Source organism: Elephas maximus, chromosome 2, assembly GCF_024166365.1.
Source record: "Elephas maximus indicus isolate mEleMax1 chromosome 2, mEleMax1 primary haplotype, whole genome shotgun sequence".
Taxonomy (NCBI): Eukaryota; Metazoa; Chordata; class Mammalia; order Proboscidea; family Elephantidae; genus Elephas; species Elephas maximus.
Genome location: NC_064820.1, coordinates 1,613,712 through 1,637,990, shown reverse-complemented (window position 1 = coordinate 1,637,990; position 24,279 = coordinate 1,613,712). Strand labels below are relative to the sequence as shown.

General features: G+C 43.3%; 1 long non-coding RNA gene across 4 annotated transcripts in view; it reads right to left on the bottom strand.

The window, feature by feature from the left end:
- LOC126062730 (uncharacterized) overlaps positions 1-24,279 on the bottom strand; it is a 232,726-nt gene that overhangs the window by 91,270 nt on the left and 117,177 nt on the right. The gene's annotated exons all lie outside the window — the stretch shown is intronic.

Below are 24,279 nucleotides of genomic sequence, written 5' to 3'. Positions count from 1 at the left end.
GTCCAAGCTGCTCTGAAGGCATTGGCAAAAAACAAGGCTCCAGGAATTGATGGAATATCAACTGAGATATTTCAACAAACAGATGCAGTGCTGGAGGTGCTCACTCGTCTATGCCAAGAAATATGGAAGACAGCTTCCTGGCCAACTGACTGGAAGAGATCCATATTTATGCCTATTCCCAAGAAAGGTAATCCAACCGCATGTGGAAATTATAGAACAATATCATTAATATCACACACAAGCAAAATTTTGCTGAAGATCATTCAAAAACAGCTGCAGCAGTATGTCGACAGGGAACTGCCAGAAATTCAGGCTGGTTTCAGAAGAGGATGTGGAATCAAGGATATCATTGCTGATGTCAGATGGATCCTGGCTGAAAGCAGAGAATACCAGAAGGATGTTTCCCTGTGTTTTATTAACTACACAAAGGCATTCGACTGTGTGAATCATAAGAAACTATCGACAACACTGAGAAGAATGGGAATTCCAGAACACTTAATTGTGCTCATGAGGAACCTTTACATAGATCAAGAGGCAATTGTTCAGACAGAACAAGGGATACTGATTGGTTTAAAGTCAGGAAAGGTGTGCATCAGGGTTGTATTCTTTCACCATACCTATTTAATCTGTATGCTGAACAAATAATACGAGAAGCTGGACTATATGAAGAAGAACAGGGCATCAGAATTGGAGGAAGACTCATTAACAGCCTGCGTTATGCAGATGACACAACCTTCCTTGCTGAAAGTGAAGAGGACTTGAAGCACTTGCTAATGAAGATCAAAGACCACAGCCTTCAGTATGGATTACACTTTAACATAAAGAAAACAAAAATCCTCACAACTGGGCCAATAAGCAACATCATGATAAATGGAGAAAAGATTGAAGTTGTCAAGGATTTCATTTGACTTGGGTCCACAATCAACAGCCATGGAAGCAGCAGTCAAGAAATCAAAAGACGCATTGCACTGGGCAAATCTGCTGCTAAGGACCTCTTCAAAGTGTTGAAGAGCAAAGATGTCACCCTGAAGACTAAGGTGCACCTGACCCAGGCCACGGTATTTTCAGTCACATCATATGCATGTGAAAGCTGGGCAATGAATAAGGAAGACCAAAGAAGAGTTGATGCCTTTGAATTGTGGTGTTGGCAAAGACTATTGAATATACCACGGACTGCCAAAAGAACAAACAAATCTGTCTTGGAGGAAGTGCAGCCAGAACGCTCCTTAGAGGCAAGGATGGTGAGACTGCGTCTTACATACTTTGGACATGTTGTCAGGAGGGATCAGTCCCTGGAGAAGGACATCATGCTTGGCAGAGTACAGGGTCAGCGGAAAAGAGGAAGACCCTCAACGAGGTGGATTGACACAGTGGCTGCAACAATGGCCTCAGTGATTGTAAGGATCCTTACAATCACTACAATGATTGAAAGGATGGCGCAGGACCTGGCCTGTTGTGCGTAGGGTCGCTATGAGTCAGAACTGACTTGACGGCACCTAACAACAACAACAACAACAACAGGGAGAAGGGATGGGTAGTTATTGCTTAAGGGGTACAGAGTTTCTCTTTGGAATGATGAAAAACTTTTTGGAAGTAGATAGTGGTGATAGTTGTACAAGATGGTGAATGTAATCAATGTCATTGGACACTTAAAATGGTGAAAATGGCAATTTTTTTTGTTGTATCTATTTTACCACATGGAGCCCTGGTGGCATAGCTCCTCTCCTGAATCGACTCGATGGCAATATGTTTGGTTTGGGTTTTTTTTATTTTACCACACTAAATCTTAAAAAAAAAAAAGGACTTCCCCAGGATCTGAAAGAGTGGCCCAGAGAGGATGAGGCCTCCAGGGCTCGTGCCAACAGCTGTCCTGTGGTCAGGCAGGCCAGGGCAGAGAGAGCTGAGAGGCACCCCTGGGTGTGTAGATGCTTCTTCACGTGGCCCAGCTTCCTCTGTCTGTCTCTCTGTGTCTCATCTCCTCTTTATAAGACACTACTTATATGGGATTAGAAGCAACTGAAGGGGACAGATAAGGGGCATGGGAACACTGAGGGCCCCATAGGATGGGAGGGGAGAGGGCTGCTCACCTGAGCTGGGGTCCCTGAGCATCACACTGAGGGGATGGAAGGGGAGGGGCTCCTCATGCCTCCAACAACATGTGTTCTACTTGACCTTCTCTGACCTTCATATAGTGAGCCTTGCCCACCCAGGCCCTGCCCACGTCTCTCTGCCTTAACCACCTCCACGACTTTGACCTTTTATTTGCCCCAAAGAGGAAAAATCAATCTTTCAGACCTTCCTTCTTAGCTGGGTTCCTGATTCTGGTCCTAGTCCCTCTGTTCAGCGTCATCCGTGACCTGAGAGTGAGAGTTATCTGTTTTGGTTTTGTTTTTTTAATCACTAGGGTATGGGTCTTAAAACTGACCTGTTTTCATTTCCTAAGGCTGCCATAAGAAAAATACCCCAAGTAGGTGGCTTTAAAAAACAGAAATGTATTTTCTCTCCATCCCGGAGGCTGGAGGCCCCAGTCAAGACTTCGGCCATGCTGATTCTCCTGGGGGCCTCTCTCCTAGTGTCTTTGGCCGCCAGCAATCCCTGGTGTCCTTCTGCTGCATGCAGTTGCCCCTGCTTTCTTCACCACACGATGTCTGCTTCCCCCTCCCGTGTGCATCTCTATGTGTGTGTCTGTTTTCCCTCTTATAAGACACCGCTCAGAAGGGATTAGGACCACCCTACCCCAGTATGGCTCATTAAATTAACTGATAACATCTGCAATGAAAAGAACTATCTCCCCAAACAAGTCCACATTCACAGACATGGTGATTAGGACTTCAGCATATCTTTTGGGGGATACAATTCAATCCACAGTATGACCTTTCAAAAAAAGTTCCATCCTTCAGTCTAGTATCTCAAATTTTTCTTAAACCACTTCAAGAAAGTTGTCTGCATCCCGCCCTGTGAATATCGCTATAGACATTGGAGACAACCTCGAGTCCCAGCATGAAAACACTTATCCCAGTAGGTCACTGTCTGAATAAAGGTTAAAGCAATTGAAAGAAGCCTTTGCTGTGATATCAAAGCCATAGTCTTGGAGGATTTTTTTAGGCCAAAAGAAACCCACTGCTTACAAAAAAGAGATAGGCATTCCTAAAAGAAAACTGCCTGCTGCTTTTTCTTAGCCCAGAAAATTATTTGTTCACAAGGTGAATCTCCCATGAATAAACTCAAATACAGATGGGGAAATAAATCATTTGACATTTTTTCTTCGTGACAGCCATCTTGTTGAAAAGGTCATTATTTCTTGGGCAAAAGGAAGTGTCTTGCTGGGTAAGAAGTATACGTTATCTGAAACATGTAGAGAGCTTCATCCCTTTTGCTAGTATTTTTCTGCAGAAGTGCTAAAAATTAGGTAAAGGTATAAATATCGGCATTCCATAAGTGTGACTATCAAGAAGCCCTACATGAGATCACCTCCAAATGACCTTGGTGTCTCCTTGGACCCTCCCTCTTGCAACCACTGTACCAAATGAACTGCTATCCTTTCAGGAACGGGTGGCTCTTCAGTAACCATGTGTCCCAGATTTTCCTCGTTTTCTTCAGACTTTATGTCCAAAAAGCTGTCCTACCTTTCTATTAGGAAAATATGTCCATCAGAGCTATCACCAGGTCTGAGGTCAGCATCCCCAGGTACCAGTAGCATGTTCTTTTCTCCCAGTCGTGACAACCAAAAGTGTCTCTAGACATGAGAAGCACTGGCCCACACTGGCCTCTCTGCCTTCTCATAGCATCTTCCCTACTTCTTGTAGTTACCACCACATTTTATCATTCCATTGTGCCTTACTTGCATCATGTCTTGTCACCCAAGAGGACTGTAAACTCCTTGAAGGCAGGGCCCTGTCCTTGAGTGTCCTCCACAGCATCTTGCCCAGGACTGAATATAACAAATGGCATTGGTGTATGTGTGCATTAGTGGAAAAAATGTGTTATACGAATTGAATTGTGTCCTCAAAAACATACATGTTGAAATCCTAACCCCTGGACCTGTGAACATGACCATGTTTGGAAATGTCATTGTTAGGTGCCACTGAGTCAGTGTTGACTAACAGTGACCCCAGTTACAACAGAACAAAACACTGCCTGGTCCTGCGCCATCCTCATAATTGCTGCTATGTTTGAGCCCTTTGTTGCAGCCACTGTGTCAATTCATCTTGTTGAGGGTCCTCGTTTTACTTCCTGACCCCCTACTTTACCAAGCATGATGTCCTTCTCCAGGGACTGATCCCTCCTGATAGCATGTCCAAAGTATATGAGATAAAATCTCGTCATCCTTGTTTCTAAGGAGCACTCTGGCTGTACTTCTTCCAGGACAGATTTGTTCATTCTTCTGGCAGTCCATGGTGTAGTCAACATTCTTCATATCACCATAATTCAAAGGCATCAACTCTCTGGAAACAGTATCTTTGAATATGTTATCAGTTAGGTCCACACGAGGTCATACCAGAGTAGGACGGGTCTCAATCCTATATGAGTGGGGTCCTTATAAAAAAGAGACACAGAAACATATACAGGGGAAGACAGTCATACGAAAATGCATGTATCAGACAAGAAACATCAAGGATTGCTGGTCATCACCAGACGCTAGGAGAGAGGCATGGGACAGTTTCTCCCTCAGAGCCTCAGAAGAAGTCAACATGGTCGACACCTTGATCTCAGACTCCCAGCCTCCAGAACTGTGAGACAACACATTTCCTTTGTTTTGTTTTTTTTGTTATTGTTTTAGTTGCTGTTGAGTTGGCTCCAACTCATGGTGACCTTACAACCACAGAACAAAATGTTGCCCAGTCTTGTGCCGTCTTCACGATCGTTGGTATGCCCAAGTCCATTGTTGCAGCTGCTGTGTCAATCCATCTCATTGTGGGTTCACCTCATTTTCATTGACCTTCCACTTTACCAAACAATCTAACAATTGGTCTTCCTGATGACATGTCCAAATAACAATATTCTGTTGTTATCCATAGGATTTTCATTGGCTAATTTTCAGAAGCAGATAGCCAGGTCTTCCTTCCTAGCCTGTCTTAGTCTGGAAGCTCCACTGAAACCTGTCCACCAGGAGTGACCCTGCTGGCATTTGAAATACCGATGGCATAGCTTCCAGCATCACAGCAACATGCAAGCCACCACACTACAGCAGACCGACAGACAAGCCCCTCAATTTATGCTGTTTTACTACAGTAGCACTAGGACACAAATGCACTAAGATTGTCATTCTCATCGGTGGAGGGAGTTCTGTCTCTCCTTCCTAAGCCTATCCTACTGGCCCCAGAATCCTTAACGTTTCAACACTGGAAAATTCAGCATTATCAGGAAGCTCTCGCTGAACTCCTACTCGTACGTAGTACTGTCCTACGTACTCTGCAAAGAGGACTTAAAACACTGCAGAACTAACAGTCTCCCCATCTGGAATTCATTAAACTTTTATTTTCTGAAAATTCAACAAAGTCAACTGAACCCGGGGCAGCCTGCTATGGGGCCAGGGGTCACTGCCTTGGGAAGCCTGCTCGCTCTGGATAATTCAATTCTGTGCGCCTCCTGGCACATTGAAAACAATTGCAAGGAGTGGAACTGCTTGCCCTTGACCCTCTGTAATGACAGTTCCTTCACTTTCACCATCCTAGATGCCTACAACACTCTTTAAATAAGTAATGACGATAATTAATACCAGCCAAAGAAATCAGTGGTTAAAAATTTAACCATTTATATTAAATATTTAGCAAGTGTTTGTGTACTAAACGTGATTTCAGCAATGCAGCAGCCCTGTTAGAAAAGAACCTCAACGTGCCATTTCCTACAATTAGAAAAATTCTATTCTACTTAGATCATCCCAGTGAGTAGCTGTGCAGGTAGTAAAAACAGGTATTAAAAAAAGAATCAATAAAACACTTGTACTATTCCCTTATTAAGTGCACATGCTTCAGTACACAACACACAGACAGGTCAACGCAAAGATTTTCCAGGAGTCCAGCCGCCTGGTGTGGTAGGAAGAACGTCCCCAATGTGGGAACCCCACATCCTGAACTGCCTCTGCCAACAGTCACTATGTGAGCTTGGGAGAATTTCCCTGAACATTTTTCTGGCCCTCAGTGTCCTTATCTTTAAAATAGGGAGAAAGAGGAATTCTAGACGATGGCCAAAGTGCCTGTGGGCCTAAAATTTCTGTTTTGAGTACACCCTTTGACACTATTATTTAATCCCAAAATTGATTTTTCCATTCCTTTTATAATTGACAAGTGACAAAAGCAAAATTGGTAAAATAATATCTGTACAGTCCTGGAATTAAAGAGCACAAGGAAAACACGTGGTTGGGCATAAGGACATCTTTCCTACAAGCAGAAGTTAACAGTTGGGGCCTCATGTAGAAATTTCCATGCATCAGAACACTCCAGATTAACAAGCTCAAAAGGAAATAAGCAGAGGGGCAGAGCTAAAAGGGAAATAGAAGACGTGAACATGGACGGAGTCATCAACAGCAGTGAGACTTAGAAAACACCCCCAAGAATGGGCACAGTAAGTTTTGTCATCCTCCCTGATCTGGTTGTTTTCATATTCAGGTCACGTTTGTAAAATTTCTCTTCATGGTTTCTCCCCTTTCCTGGTATCTCGAATGAGCGTGTCAGATGACCACAGACAAACTTTAGCTGATTGTAAAAGCAAAAGAATGGAAAATCCACTAACTCGCCAACAGAGGGATCAGCTAAGCTTTTCTACAGTTACTAAGGCTGCCATATCTATCACCCGGGACTCATCCACAGGATGCAGAAACTGCTCTGTTTTAAGCAGATAGATGTTTAACACAAAGGAGGCCTGGAGGCACAAAGCGTTAAGAGCTCAGCTGCTAACCAAAAGGCTGGTGGTGTGAACCCACCCAGTGGCTCTACAGGAGAAAAGACCTGGTGATTTCTGCTTCCATAAAGATTACAGACTAGGAAGCCCTAAGGAGCAGTTCTTCTCTGTCATGTGGGCTCACTATGAGTCAGAATCAATGCAACGGCACCTAACAACAACAACCAGTACCAGCTGTATTGAGTCAATTCCGACATTGTGACCCATGTGTGTCAGAGTAGAACTGCTCCATAGGGACTATGATCTTTTGGAAGCAATAGCCAAGCCTTTCTTCCAAGGTGCTTCTGGGTGGGTTCAAACAGCCAACCTTTCAGTTTGTAGCCACAGACTTAACCGTTTATGCCATCCAGGGACTCCTTAGTAAAAAAAAAAAAAAAAAAAAATTTTTTTTTTTTTTTTTTCCCTTAGTAGGTGTCTATAAAATTGTCCGAGGGTTGGAGGAGTGAGTGGGCCTCCAGGAACGGCTCTCTGAACAAGCTGCTACCTCTATCTGCCTCCAGAACATTGACAGGGAGCTGCCAGAAATTCAAGCCAAATCAGAAGAGGGCACAGAAGCAGGGATATCATTGCTGATGTCAGATGGATCCTGGCTGAAAGCAGAGAATACCAGAAAGATGTTTACCTGTGTTTTATTGACTACCCAAAGGCATTCGACTGTGTGGATCATAACAAATTATGGATAACATTGAGAGAACGGGAATTCCACTACATTTAATTGTGCTCATGAGGAACCTGTACATAAATCAGGAGGCAGGCTTTCAAACAGAACAAGGGGGTACCGCATGGTTTAAAGTCAGGAAAGGTGTGCGTCAGGGTTGTATCCTTTCACCATACCTATTCAATCTGTATGCTGAGCAAACAATCCTAGAAGCTGGGCCATATGAAGAACAGGGCATCAGGACTGGAGGAGGACTCACTAACAACCTGTGTTATACAGATGACACAACCTTGCTTGCTGAAAATAAAGCAGACTTGAAGCACTTACTGATGAAGATCAAAGGTCACAGCCTTCAGTATGGATTACACCTCACCATGAAGAAAATAAAGATCCTCACAACTGGACCAATAAGCAACATCATGATAAACAGAGAAAAGATTGGAGTTGTCAAAGATTTCATTTCACTTGGATCTACAATCAAAACCAATGGAAGCAGTGGTCAAGAAATCAAAACACACATTGCATTGGGCAAATCTGCTGCAAAGGACCTCTTTAGGGTGTTGAAAAGCAAAGATGTCACCTTGAAGACTAAGGTGAACTTGACCCAAGCCATGGTGTTTTCAATCGCCTCCTATGCATGTGAAAGCTGGACAATGAATAAGGAAGACGGAAGAAGAACTGACACCTTTGAATTGTGGTGTTGACAAAGAATATTGAATATACCATGGACTGCCAAAGGAACGAACAAATCTGTCTTGGAAGAAGTACAACCAAAATGCTCCTTAGAAGCAAGGATGACGAGACTTTGTCTCACATACCTTGGACATGTTGTCAGGAGGGATCAGTCCCTGGAGAAGAATATCATGCTTGGTAAAATAGAGGGTCAGCGAAAAAGAGGAAGACCCTCAACGGGATGGATTGACACAGTGGCTGCAACAATGGGCTCAAGCATAACAATTATAAGGCTGGCACAGGACAGGGCAGTGTTCATTCTGTTGTGCATAGCATCACTATGAGTTGGAACTGACTTGATGGCAACTAACAACAACTACCTGCCTCACATGTAGAACACCTGCCATGGGCCACAGGGAGCCTGGCTTCTCCTGCTCCAAGCTGGTGGCAGACACCACGATGTCAACATGCTCAGCCTCATGATGATGAGCTGGCTACAGGACTGCTGTGATGGCTCACCATGCCTGTGAGGCTGCTGGCAGCCCCTGCGCTGCTGAAGCAGGATCTGATCAGGTCCATGACCTTGTGTGCGGCAGCAACAGCCCCAGCAGCAGAGTGAGGCTCCCTCGTTCCCTGCACTGCCCAAACCTCACTGAGCAGCATCCGAAGGAGGGAGCTGAGCCCAGTTCACCTTCACAACCAGAGCTACCAGGGCAGCAACATGATTGTTGACCTTCTAGACACTGCAGTGCAGGACGGTGCATTCTAGAAAGAAGTTCAAATGAATGCTTCTATGGATTGAACTGTGTCCCCCAAAAAGGATACGTTGAAGTCCTCACCCCTGGTACCTGTGAACATGACCTTGTTGGAAACAGGGTCTTTGAAGATGTTGTCAGTTAACATGCAGTCATACTGGAGTGGGAGGAGTGGGAGGGGGGCCTAATCTCCTCCAAGTGGTGTCTTACAAAAGAAGAGAACAGACAGACACAGAGACAGAGAGGTACAGAAGGACAGCCATGTGATGACGGAGGCAGATGTATCAGCAAGCCGCAAAGGAACACCAAGGATGGCCAGCCATCACCAGAAGCTGGAGGGACGCAGGAGGCAGTTCCTCACTCAGAGCCTCAGAAGAATCAACATGGCTGACACCCTGATCTCTGACTCCCAGCCTCCAGAACTGTAAGACCATAAATTCCTTATAAGCCACCGCTTTGTAGTGTTTTGCTACAGCAGCCCAGGAAACTAAGACAGACGGAACGAGAGTTGGGATGAACGGCACAAGTAAACCCTCTATGAGATCCTAGAGACCAATATAAAGCTTGTATCGTCGTTAGTTGCCATTGAGTCGGCTCCAATTCATGGCGACCCCATGTACAACAGAATAAAATGTTGTCCAGCCCTGTCCCATCTCCATGATCACTGTTGTGCTCCAGTCCATTGTTGTGGCTACTGTATATTTTGAGTGCCTGCCAACCTAAGGGGCTCAGCTTCCAGCACTATATCTACAATATTCTGTTGTGACTCACAGGTTTTCACTGGCTAATTTTCAAAAGTAGATTGCCAGGCCTTTCTTCTGAGTCTGTCTTAGTCTTATACATATGATATAGCCACAAAAATAAAGCTCTTGGGAATTTGTATTGATACACACATCCTGGTCTCATAGATGTCTTTATCTCCCAGCCTGGCCCATTCCCAATAATAGTAATATTCGCCTTTACATCATAATTCCCAAATGCTTTTCTTATGTCCTTTAGCTATAAATGGAGTTCTCTTCCCAGGTAACATCCTGGCCCAAGTCCCCAAAGCTATTCCTCTGTAGCAGGACACCCTAACTGATTTTGCGTGCATGAAAAGCATTTGACAACAAACTGAACCTTGAACATATAACCATCTCCATCACAGACAGCAAGACACAGAGAGAAACAAACCAAAACAATAAACCCACTGCCATTGAGTCAATTCCAACTCTTAGCGACCCTGTGGGGCAAAGTAGAACTGCTCCATAAGATTTCCAAGGTAGGATTCATCACGAATGGCATGTGGCAAAGACGGTGCGGACCCTCAAATCTCCTAGAGCAACATGCTACAAACGGTAAAGAGACAGGAGTAGCCAGCAGCCAGAGCCCTCTGAGTCGGCTTTTCAAAATAAACAGACAAGAGGCCCAATGGGCACTGATGTTAGAAAGGCAGAAAATAGCTAAGCCTGAAAAAGAGTCTAACGCTGTCTATTTTACCTAAAGTCTCCCATATTTTCACCCTCCTGCAAATTTTAGGTAGGTACATGAATTTAAAGCCATTTCTGTCTTTTCTCCCTAAACTTCCAATTATACCACCTGCAGCATCAAATGGAAGGGGAATTGTGTCAATTTCTTAAATAAACTCATGTAAAATAAATTTAGACCCAAAGCATCTGAACGACAAAGCCATTTCATTCAACCAGGAAATCAGGTTTTGACAAGCAAAGCTCTTTAAGAATTGAATCTATTTTCTAGAGAGTTTATTCAACTGCTCACTGCCACCAGGCACCGTAACAAAACTATAACAAACCAACTGTTCCCATATTGGTCATATTTGTCATTTAAGAACACATAAGACAAATGGGTGACATGGTTTTTTTCCAATGTGACCACCAAGGAAAGTCTACCTGAAGAAGCCACTTAATATCTAAGCCTTGCTGTCTACACTTCTAAAATGCGGTGCTGAGGTTGGTGCACCAATGGTCCTAATTCTGTCCTCATGCTTTGCTGGGTATTCTGATGTTATGGATTGATTTGTGTCCCCCCAAAAATATGTGTTATAAATCCTAACCCCTATAACTGTGGATGTAATCCTATTTGGGAATAGGACTTTCTTTGTTATGTTAATGAGTCCATATCAATGTAGAACATCAAAATACCAAACCCATTGCCATTGAGTTGATTCTGACTCATAGCGACCCTACAGGACAGAGTAGAACTGCCCCATAGGGTTTCCAAGGAGTGGCTGGTGGATTCAAACTGCCAACCTTTTGGTTAGCAGCTGAGCTCGTAACCACTACACCACTAGGGCTCCATCAATGCTGAATGTGTCTTAAATCAATCACTTTTGAGATATAAAAGAGCAGATTAGGTGCAGAAGCAAGCAAGCACAAAAAGAGGCAGACAGATGCCACATAGGGATCTCTAAGGAACGCCAAGAAGAATTCCAGAGAAGCTGAGACAAGGATCTGCCCCCAGAGAGAAGGGCGAGAGCCTTCCCCTAGAGCCATCACCCTGAATTTGGACTTCTAGCCTCTAGAACTGTGAGAAATAAATTTATGTTCTTTAGAGCCACCCACTTGTGGTATTCCTGTTACAGCAGAACCAGAAAACCAAGACACGTGGTAATTCTCTCCCATTCTGACCCTGGACTCAGACATGCAACTTTGGCCAATAGAATGCAATGGAAGTGACCAGGGGCCACTTCCAAGCCTAGGCCTTGAGGCCCTGCATGTTTCCACTTGTTCTTTTGCACTACCGCCATCTCCATGAGAAGGATGTGCTCGGGTAGCCCACTGACCCCTGAGGGAACAAGTGGGGCAGGGTCAAGTATCCCCAGCCGAGCCCAGCTGACTTCCCTTCACACAAGTGAGCACTGCCAGGATGAGCAGAGCCACCCAGCCCAGCCCAGGCCCATGGCATTCTCATAACTCAGGGTAGATTGTTACACAGTAAATGCTAGCTACTACGGGGATAAAACACCTGCCCTGACTACCCCACTAGAGTGTTGGGAGATCAAGTACTTGAAAGACTATAACACTGCTTCCCAAATCATGAGTGAAGTCACGTGCTTCCTCCGGACCTGTCACCCACCGTGCTCTTCTCCAGCATCTCAGGCAGTCCAACCTAAGTGGACCCTTGTTCTGAGCCCAGGTGCCCCACCTTGGTGACTCAGTTTCTATACCATGCTCTTTTGGGTCAAATTGTGTCCTTCAAAAGATATGTTCAGTGCCTGTGAATGTGACCTTTTTTGGAAATAGAGTCTTTAAAGCTGTCATTAGTTAACATGAGGCTATACTGGAGTAGGGTGGTTCCTAGTCCTGTATGACAAGTGTCCTTTTAAAAGGAGGAGATGAAACACAGAGCAAGACAGACACACAGGGAAGGCGGCCATATGACGACAGACACAGACACTGCAGTAATGCATGTACAAGCCAAGGTGCCCCAAGTGTTGTGGGAAACCACCAGAAGCTGGGAGAGAGGCATGGGACAGACTACCCCTCAGAGCCGTCAACATGATTTCAGACTTCTGGGCTCCAGAACTTGAGGGAAGCCATTTCTGTTGTTTTAAGTCACCGGTTTGTGGTACTTTGTTACAGGAGCCCAAACTCATACACATACTCAAAAATGACATGAATATTTTCTGCCTTTCTACCTGGCCCCTGTGGATTGATGTTTCTGGTAAATAGCGTGCTTATCTCATTATTTTAATTCTTCCCAAAATAAGGTTTCTTTAACATCTTCCTTGGTTCTACACTCTACAGAATCCAGGGCCAGGCTTTCCCCTTCTTTTGACCCACCCTGGTTCCCGTACTCTAATCTGACATTCCCTGTTTTTCTTGTTAGGAGCCAACAAGCGACCCTATATACAACAGAGCAAAACATTGCCTGGTCCTGCGTCATCCTCATAATCATTGTTATACTTGAGTGCATTGTTACAGCCACTGTGTCAATCCATCTCATTGAGGGGTCTTCCTCTTTTCAAATGACCCTCTACTTTACAAAGCATGATATCCTTCTCCAGGGACTGGTCCTTCCTGATAACATGACCAAAGTATATGAGATGATCTCTCACCATCCTTGTGTCTAAGGAGAATTCTGGCTTTACTTCTTCTAAGACAGGTTTGTTCACTCTTTTGGCAGCCCATGGTATATTCGATATTCTTCACCAACACCACAATTCAAAGGCGTCAATTCTTTTTAAGTCTCCCATACTCATTGTCAGCTTTCACGTGAATATGAGGTGATTAAAAACACCATGGCTTGGGTCAGGCTCACCTTAGTCTCCAAGGTGACATCTTTGTTTTTCAACACTTTAAAGAGGTCCTTTGTAGCAGATTTGCCCAAGGCAATGCATCTTTTGATTTCCTGATTGCTGTTTCCATGGGCATTGACTGTGGATCCAAGTAAAATGAAATCCGTGACAACTTTAATCTTTTCTCCACTTATCATAATGTTGCTTATTGGTCCAGTTGTGAGGATTTTTGTTTTCTTTATGTTGAGGTGTAATCCATACTGAAGGCCGTGGTCGTTGATCTTCATCAGTAAGTGCTTCAAGTTCTCTTCACTTTCAGCAAGCAAGGTTGCATCATCTGCATATCTGAGGTTGTTAAGGAGCCTTCCTCGAATCCTGATGCCTCACCCTTATTCATATAGTCCAGCTTCTCAGATTATTTGCCCAGCATACAGATTGAGTAAGTGTGGTAAAATGATACAACCCTGACACACACATACCTTTCTTGACTTTAAACCATGCAGTATTCCCTTGTTTTGTTTGAATGACTGCCTCTTGATCTATGTACAGGCTCCTCAAAAGCACAATGAAATGTTCTGGAATTCCCATTCTTTACAATGTCATCCATAGTTTATGATCCACACAGTCAAATGCCTTTGGGTAGTCAATAAAACACAGGTAAACCTCTTCCTGGTATTCTCTGCTTTCAGCCAGGATCCATCTGACATCAGCAATGATATCCCTGGTTCCACGTCCTCTTCTGAATCTAGCTTGAATTTCTGGCAGTTCCTGGTCGATATACTGCTGCAAACACTTTTGAATGATCTTCAGCAAAAATTTTACTTGTGTGTGATATTAATGTTGGATTGATTGCTCAATAATTTCCACATTCTGTTGGATCACAATTTTTTGGAATGGCTACAAATATAGAGCTCTTCCAATTGGTCGACCAGGTAGCTGTCTCCCAAATTTCTTGGCATAGACAAGTGAGCACTTCCAGTGTTGCATCTATTTGTTGAAACATCTCAGTTGATATTCCATCAATTCCTGGAGCCTTGTTTTTCAATAATGCCTTCAGTGCAGCTTGGACCTCTTCCTTCGGTACCATCAGTTCTCGATCATATGTTACCTCCTGAAATGATTGAACGTAGACCGATTCTTTTTGGTAGAGTGACTCTGTATACTCCTTCCATCTTCTTTTGTTCCTTCCTGCATCGTTTAATATTTTCTGCATAGAACCCTTCAATGTTGAAACTTGAAGCTTGAATTTTTTCTTAACATCTTTCCACTTGAGAAATGTCGAGCGTATTCTTCCCTGTTGGTTTTCTTTCTCCAGGTCTCTGCACATTTCATACTTTGTCTTCTCAATGCATCAAATCTATTATTGAGATTGTCTCTAAATTCAGGTGGGATATACTCAAGGTCATACTTTGGCTCTCGTGGACTTGTTCTAATTTTCTTCAACTTCAACTTGAACTTGCATATGAGCAATTGATGGTCTGATCCACAGTCAGCCCCTGGCCTTATTCTGACTGATGATACTGAACTTTTCTATCATCCCATTCCACAGATGTTGTCAATTCGATTCCTGTGTATTTCATCTGGAGAGGTCCATGTGAATAATCACCATTTATTTTGGTGAAAAAATGTATTTGTAATGAAGAAGTCATTGGTCTTGCAAAATGATATCATGAGATCTCCAGCGTTGTTTCTATCACCAAGACCATATTTTCCAACTACTGACCCTTCTTCTTTGTTTCCAACTTTCGTATTTCAATCCAATGCATCTTGATTGCATGTTTGATCACTTTTAGACTTGCAGAGGTTGGTAAAAATCTTAAATTTCTTCATCTTTGTCCTCAGCGGTTGGTGTGTTAATTTGCAAAACAATCATATTGACTGGCCTTCCTTGTAGGAAAATGGGTATTATGCTATCACTGACAGCGTTGTACTTCAGCATAGATCCTGAAATGTACTTTTTGGCAATGAACGTGACACCACTCCTCTTCAATTTGTCCTTCCAGTCATAGTAGGCCATATGATTATCTGATTCAAAATGGCCAATACCAATCCATTTCAGCTCACTAATGTCTAGGATATTAAACTTTATAAGTTCCACTTCATTTTTTGACAACTTCTAATTTTCGTAGATTCACAATTTATACATTCCTTATCTGATTGTTAATGGATGTTTGCAGCTGTTTCTTCTAATTTTGAGTTGTGCCACATCAGCAAATGAAGGTCCCAAAAGTTTGACTCCATCCACTTCATTAAGGTCTATTTTGAGGGGCTCATCTTCCAGCACTATATCAGACAATGCTCCGCTGCCACGGACAAGGATTTCACTGATCACTTTTTTCACAAGTAGACCACTGGGTCCTTCTTCCTAGTCTTTCTTAGTGTGGAAGCCCAGCTGAAACCTGTTCACTAAGGTGACCCTGCTGGTATTTCAAATATCACTGTCAAAGCTTCCAGTATCACAGCAACACACAAGCCACCACAGTACAACAAACTGAGAAATACATGGTGGTGGTATTCCCTAGGCACCACCTAATCTGCAGAGCCAGCCACCAGGACACCAGAGGAGATGGAATTGTGATCCACCGACAGCCTGGAGAAGACATTCTCTCTGTTCTAGCATTCAACATAAGGCAAGATACTTGGCTGCAAGAGCCAACTGTTGACCACCCCAAGGGTGGATTGTCAAGCCCACCTAAAAGAATCCCAGTGAAAAGTCTGGGTGACATTAGATAAAATGAAGACTGGGGTATAAGCAGTGATGTACATTAGGCAATGCCAAGAGCAAGAAGATACCAAAAGGGACCAGAAGAGAAATTTATGACCAGAGTCAGGACTCAGAAGAAAGGCAGAGTTTCTGTGAGCAAAAGAAAGTGTTTTAACCCACTAGACTAGTCTTGCCAGCTATCAGCCCATTGACATTTGTTGAATGCTTTTTACAATCCCATTATAAGGATTATGAGGGATCAAAAAAAAATCAAGAAATAGTATCTACCCTCAGAGGGTTATACAACTGGTTTAGAAATCATTACTAAAACACAAGAAGCAATCATTAAAAATAACAACCCACCCCGAAACCTGCTGCCGTCACACTCAAATCAGTACTTGACATGTTTTCCAACTTTATAGCTTTGACAGTTCCATGGCTATCTTGATTTAAATTGCCTTTCTCAGATTGCTAATGAGATATATAATAACTATAATTAAGTGCTAACACGTTATGCACCAGTTGTTCTCAAAGTCTGGGGCATTTCAGGATCACTAGGAGGCTTGTGAAAACCTAATACATCAGCATCTACAGGAGGGGCCCAGGATTATGATGCACACAGGGTTAGAGGGAAGAATATGGGGTTCATGGAGCGCCTGGTCTACCGGAAACAGCAGCTTCCCTTGGCATTAGCACTGCTCCCATCAAGTGAAATCCAACCCCCAAGAGAGCAAACAAATTCTGGACCACGCAGACTTCACATTACTTTTTAAATTACTCCTGTTTTCTCACACTGGCTTTGAGGTGTTTTTTTTTTTTGCTCATTTCGCCTACGAATCAAACCAACAGGAAAACAGGAAGCAGGTGATCTGAAAGCCCATTATCTCAGCACAGAAAGACCTACCAAACCAAAATACCAAACTCATTGCCATCCTCTCAAATTCCGACTCCCAGCCACCCTATAGGAGAGAGTAAAACTGCTCCATAGGATTTCCAAGGCTGCAATCTTTACAAGGAAACCCTGGTGGTGTAGTGGTTAAGTGCTGCAGCTGCTAACCAAAAGGTCGACAGTTTGAATCTGCCAGCCTCTCCTTGGAAACTCTATAGGGCAGTTCTACTCTGTCCTATAGGGTTGCTATGACTACGAGTCAGAATTGACTCGACGGCAGTGGGTTTGGTTTTTTGGGTTAATCTTTACAAAAGCAGACTGACACACGTTCTCCCAGTTTGCTATGCACAAGCCATGCACAGAGTAAACCAAACAATGCAGGTTTAGATCAGATGAGAAATGGGATCCCAAAGAAGGACACAGTCAACACCTAGGGCAGGCAAGTCATTCTGCTTCATATGTTCCTTTTAACGCATGCATTTATTTGTCAGCATTTACTGAGTGTCCACCAAACACCAAGCCTGTGCAAGGTGGGGGGATGAAAGGTGAGCAAGTCAGACATGGTTGGTGGAAGGGAACTCTGCTCACCACCTGAATACTGAATGGGGAGGGAGGGGTGGAACTGGAGAGAGGGTGGGGTCATAATCCTGGGAAGCTCAACCTTTCAAATCTGGGACACATCCAATCAAGTCACTGTGTCTACGACATTTCATTTATCCCTTCTGTATCAGTCAGGGTTCTCCAGAGAGACAGGTGCTGCAGGATACATAAACACACACACACACATATGATATAGGTATACTGTACACTCAATATATTCACATTATTAATACATTGGTATTTGTTATATTATCATATAATAAATTTATTATAACAAACATCTTATAGACATATGAAGACATTTAATATATGAATTAAATATATTGTACATATACAAAGATATTTACTTCAAAGAATTGGCTCATGAGATCGTGGGGACTGGAAAGATGAAAATCTGTAGGACAGACCTGCCAGCTAGAAACTCTGGCAAAATTTAATCCTATGTTACAGTCTTGAGGCAGAATTCCTTCTCTCCAGAAAACCTTCGTTTTGCTCTTAAGGCCTTCAACCAATAGAATGAGGCCCATCCTCATTATCAAGGGTCACCTCCCTTACTTAAAGTCAACTGATTGTAGATGTTAACCTACCTACAGAATGCCATCACAGAGACATCTAGATTGGTGCTTAATTGAATGACTAGGTACTATGGAGCAGTTCTACTCTGCACTCATGGAGTTGCCATGATTCGGGATCAACTGGACAGCAGCTAACACCAACAGGACCAAGTGGATGCACAAAGCTGACCGTCACCTTCCAGATTTCTCTCCAGATGACTGCCCCGTCTGCACCCTCACCAGCAGAGCACAAAGTCCTCCACATTAAATCAACACGTGATGTCATTTCCAACTTTATAATGTTGACAGCTGGATGGGTGTATGGATTTAAGTCGCTGTTCCCAGATTGCTAATCAGGTTGCATATCTCTCCACACACTTGCAGGCACTCAGCTTTCCCCTCTATGAATTGTCTGCTCGTGTCTTTCACCCATATTTCTACCCGGTTTCCTGTCATTTTCTTGCTGATTTACAGGTGTTCCTTAAATACTCTAGAAACTAACTTTCTATTAGCTGTGTGTGTTACAAATGTCCTCTCCTGGTCTGTTAATATTGGCTATGGTGGGCAGTGGTGGTTCAGGGGTAGAATTCCCACCTTCATGCGGGAGACCTGGGTCCAATTCCAGCCAATTCACCTCAAGCTCATTGGCCTCCCGTCTGTCAGTGGAGGCCTGTGCATTGTGATGTTGAACAGGTGTCAGCGGAGCTTCCAGAGTAAGGCAGACTAGGAAGGCCTGGTGATGGAAAACCTCAGGGATCACAATAGTCCGATCTGTAACTGCTCATGGGGATGGCGCAGCTCCAGGCAGAGTTTTGTTCCATTGTACATGGGGTCGCCATGGTCAGGGGTGAGCTCAACGGCAGCTACAACAACAACAACATGGTTTCTGTGGCAGCCATCACTGCCGTTCCTCAAGGGAGGGACACACAAGCCTGAGCCATTGATAGCAAGCTTGGCTGCATGGCTGACTCTGGCCAATAAAATGGAGCAGAGTGACATGTGCCCTTTTCAAGCAAGGACTTTAAGAGCATTGCATGAGACCACCGTGTACTTCACTCTCTGAGGTAGCTGCTCTTCCAGCCTGGATTCTGGAATGAAGAAAGCCCATGCAATAGGCCCACGGCTAGCCATGGTGACCTCAGCAGAAACCCGCCTTTGTCACTGTAAGCCACTGAGATTTGGGGGTTGGTTGCTACAGCAGAAAAGCTGAACAATCCAAAAACTGATACTTGAAGTAAGGTGACACCATAATAAAACACAAAATACGTTGCGTGGGCCTTAGGGTTGAGCGGCAGGCAGCAGGCAAACCGACATTAGGCGCTTTTTTCGGCAGTGAAACATTTCACAAAACTATCACCCGTGATAACCTAGAAGGCAGATAGTGTAACTAATGAACTTGTGGCTTCAGCAAAGTGGAAAAACAGAACGTTGGGAGCACTGGATATTTGCTAATGGGTGTTTTTGACAAGGTACAATAAGAAAGATAAAAGCTCGTAGGAGAAATGGCATTTTGCAAGCAGAATGGAAAGAGAGCTTAGAGGCCATAAATCCCAGGCCTTGCAGGCTTAGAAAATGAGACCGTTTCTCATCTCCAACCGGTAGGGAGAAAACTGAGAAGGCATCAGCCAGCAAAGCCCAGTGCAGGCCCATCCTGGGCAAAGGTGAAAGCAAGTAGCCTGGTCCACCCTTTGCTAAAACTCTGATGAGGAAGATGTGGGAGGTGAGATCAGGTATGGTGAGTGCACACAGGCTTCAGCCATCAAGGAAAGAAGTAATGCGTGAGGCCGGAAATTAGTAAGTCCAGAAGGAGCGAAACAAGCACATTAATTAGAAATAGGGAGGTATAATTGTTTTCTAAAGCGCCCTGGTGGTGCGATGGTTAAGCACTAAGCTGTTAACTGAAAGACTGGCACTTTGAACCCAACCAGCTGCTCTGCAGGAAAAAGATCCGGTGATCTGCTCCCATAAAGATTCAAAAAAGCCAAACCTGTTGCCACTGAGTCAACTCCAGCTCAGAGGAACCTATAGGACAGAGTAGGGCTGCCCTGCAGGGCTTCCAAGGCGCAGCCAGTGGATTCAAGCCGCCAGCCTCTTGGTTAGCAGCCGAGCTCTTAGCCGCTGCAGAAGATTATAGCCTCCCTGTGCTCACAGTCAGCCCACGCTTTGCACAGCCACAGCCACGGCTCACAAATGAAAAGCCAGCCCAGCCAGACCACCAGGAGAACAGCCCAGCTGGCCCAGCCCAAACTGCCAACTCACAGGAGAGTGAGCTAAATAAACGGTTGCTGCTTGATGGTAAGGACCCCGGTGGTGCAGTGGTTGAGCTCTCAGCTGCTAATCGCTGTTAAAAATAATCAAAACTCAGCAGAATTTGAACATAAGGTTTATTCCGAGCAATCCTTCTATACGCGTGTACCAAACCACCAAACCCGCTGCCGTTGAGTGAATTCCGACTCACGTGGAGAAGCCATTTCGACTCCAGAAAAAGCAAATGGGTGGAAGAAGCTGGGTACAACGGGGCTTCTGAAGAGGAGGGAGAAGTACAGATCAGCCTTTGGCTGGTCTTCCCGTGACTGACTGATCCCTGCCTTACCCCCTTACTCAGGTCCACTGATACTAGCTTACTGCTGGTCTGGCTGCTGATAACCTGGCCCTCCATCCGACTGCATCCGTGGCTGCTGATAACCTGGCCCTCCACCCGCCTGCATCCGTGGCTGCTGATAACCTGGCCCTCCACCCGCCTGCATCCATGAGGCTTTTTGAGATTGAAATCAGGAGGCAATGGTTTGACAACTCTCCTTCTGTAGCAGGGTTGCTATAGAGCAGTTCCCGGCAGGCTTTCGCAGTGTGGGTCAGACTTTTTATGGTTAATATTTGGTTTCGTGGATAAGAAAAACCTTAAAATCAAAGTAAGATGTCTATTATTAACTTCCCTATTCAATACTGCAAGGGTCGGTGGTTCCAACCCATCAGCCGCTCTGCGGGAGGAAGATGTGGCAGTCTGCTTCTGTAAAGATTCCAGCCTTGGAAACCCTATGGGGCAGTTCTATTCCACCCTCCAGGGTCGCTATGAATTGGAATCAGCTTGACAGCAACGGGTTTTTGCTTTGTGTTACTAAGCTCTGGCAAGCTTGGTTACACAGCAAAAATTCTGCAGGCCATGAAAGAAAATCTCAATAAATGTTCAAAAAAAAAAAGTTATATAGACTAGATTATACGGCCAAATGCAATAAAACTAGAAATTAATTACAAATTGAGAAATAAGAAATTTCAGATTACATGGAAATTAAAACACTTAACTTTTGGGATATGAAATGTAATTACAGACTATTCAGAAAATAAAAATAATGATAAAATCCCATATCAAAGACTATGGAATGCTTTATACTTGGGGTTGGTAAACCTTTTCTGTAAAGGGCCAGATAGTTCCTGTTTTAGGTCTTGCACACCGTAAGGTCCCTATTTCAACTATTCCACTCTGCTGGGTAGCATGAAGGCAGCACATGGTTGTATTCCAATAAAACTTTATTCACAAAAACAGACAGCAGGCTGGATTTAGCCCATGGCCATAACTTGCCAGCCTCTACTTAATATTAATCAAATGTTGAGTACCTAAAGAGAAATTTCTAATTCTGTATCTTTTCATTACTAAACAAGAAAAAACAGAAATCAATGAAATAAGCAATGGGCTCTAGAAGCTAGAAAAACTTCAACAGCAGCAAAATAAAGAAAGCAAAGATAAGAAAATAACGAAGTTAAAAGCTGAAATTAATGAAGTACAAGACAGAAAAATAATAGCATTGATAAATAAACCCAGTATTTGAAAAGACCAAGAAAATAAACAAACCCCAAACAAAGCTCGTTGAAAAAAATAAGGAAAAGCACAAATAAGCCTTATTAAGAATTAGGAAGGAACCACAACCACAGATGCAGGAGACATTTTTAAAAATTATAAGCAAACTATGATAATAAATTTTTAACTTTCAATGAAATGGTTAATTGTCCAAGAATATTATAATTGCTAAAAGTGACACAAGAAAATATAGCAAATTTGAATAATCAAGAATTTTTTTTTTTAAAGGCTAACATTTATGGAGCATTTTACTGGTATCAGGAATTTTTTTTGTTATGCTTTTCACATATATTGTCTCAATTACTCTGCCTGACAACCCAGTGGTGGTGTTATTGTTAGATGCCGTCCAGTCAGTTCCAACTCACAGTGACCCTATGTACAACAGAACGAAATACTGCCACGTCCTGCACCATCCCCATGCTTATTGTTGGGCTCGAGCCCATTGTTGCAGCCACTGTGTCAATATATCTTGCCAAAGGTCTTCCTCTTTTTGGCTGACCCTCTACTTTACCAAGCATGATGTCCTTCTCCAGGGAGTGGTCCTTCCTGATAACATGTCCAAAGTATATGAGAGGTAGGCTTATCATTCTGGCTGAGTCTCTTCTAAGACAGACTTGTTTGTTCTTTTGGCAGCCCATGGTTTATTCAATATTCTTCACCAATGCCGTAATTCAAAGGCGTCAATCCTTCTTTGATCTTCCTCATTCATTGCCCAGCTCTCACATAAATATGAGGCAACTGAAAACACCACGGCTTCGGACGGGTGCGCCTTAGCCCTTAAAGTGACATTTTTGCTTTTTAACACTTTAAAAAGGCCTTTGCAGCAGATTTGCTCAATGTAATACATCATTTGAATTCATGACTGCTGTCCCACAGGTGCTGACTGTGGATGCAAGTAAAGTGAAATCTTTGACAACTTCAATTTTTTCTCCATTTATCATGATAGCTTATTGGTTCAGTTGTGAGGATTTTTGTTTTCTTTATGTTGAGGTGTAATCCATACTGAAGGCTGTGGTCTTTGATCTTCATCAGTAAGTGCTTCAAGTCCTCTTCACTTTCAGCAAGCAAGGTTGTGTCATCTGCATAACGCAGGCTGTTAATGAGTCTTCTTCCAATCCTAATTCCCTGTTGTTCTTCATATAGTCCAGCTTCTTGGATTATTTGCTCAGCATACAGATTGAATAAGTATGGTGAAAGAATTCAACTTTGACGCACACCTTTCCTGATTTTAAGCACTCAGTACCCTCTTGTTTTGTTCAAATGACTGCCTATTGATCTATGTAGAGGTTCCTCATAAGCACAATTAAGTGTTCTGGAATTCCCATTCTTCTCAATGTTATCCGTAATTTGCTATGATCCACACAGTCCAATACCTTTGCATAATCAATAAAACACAAGTAAACATCTTTCTGATATTCACTGCTTTCAGCTAAGATGCATCTGACATCAGCAATGGTATCCTTCAGTCCACATCCTTTTCTGAATCCAGCTTGAATTTCTGGCAGTTCCCTGTCAATGTACTGCTAAAACAGTTTTTGAATGGTCTTCACCAAAATTTACTTGCATGTGATATTAGTGATAAAAAAAAAAAAAGTGATATTGTCCAATAATTTCCACATTCAGTGGGATCACCTTTCTTGGGAATAGGCATAAATATGGATCTCTTTCAGTCAGTTGACCAGGTAGCTGTCTTCCAAATTTCTTGGCATAGGCGAGTGAGTACTTCCAGTGCTGTGTCTGTTTGTTGAAAAATCTCAATTGGTATTCCGTCAATTCCTGGAGCCTTGTTTTTCGCCAGTGCCGTCAGTGCAGCTTGGATTTCTTCCTTCAGTACCTCGGTTCTTGATCATATCCTACCTCTTGAAATGGCTGAACATCGACCAATTCTTTTTGGTACAGTGACTCTGTATATTCCTTTCACCTTCTTTTGATGCTTCCTGCATCATTCAGTATTTTGCCCATAGAATCCTTCACCATTGCAACTTGAGGCTTGAATTTTTTCTTCAGTTTTTACAGCTTGAGAAATGCCGAGTGTGTTCTTCCTTTTTGGTTTTCTAACTCCAGGTCTCCACACATGTCATTATAATGCTTTACTTTGTCTTCTGGAGTCGCCCTTTGAAATCTTCTGTTTGGCTCCTGTACTTCATTTCTTCCGCTTGCTTTATCTACTCAACATTCAAGAGCAAGTTTCAGAGTCTCTTCTGACAACCATTTTGGTCTTCTCTTTCTTTCCTGTCTTTTTAATGACCTTTTGCTTTCTTCATGTATGATGTCCTTGATGTCATCCCACAGCTTGTCTAGTGTTCAGTTATTAGTGTTCAATCCATCAAATCTATTCTCAAAATGGTCTCTAAATTCAGGTAGGTTCTGTTTTTGTGCCTGCTTGTTCAGGTGAGGAAATAGAAGTTTAGAAAGATTCAGAAGCTTCCCATAATCTAATAACTGCAGTTGGTAGGC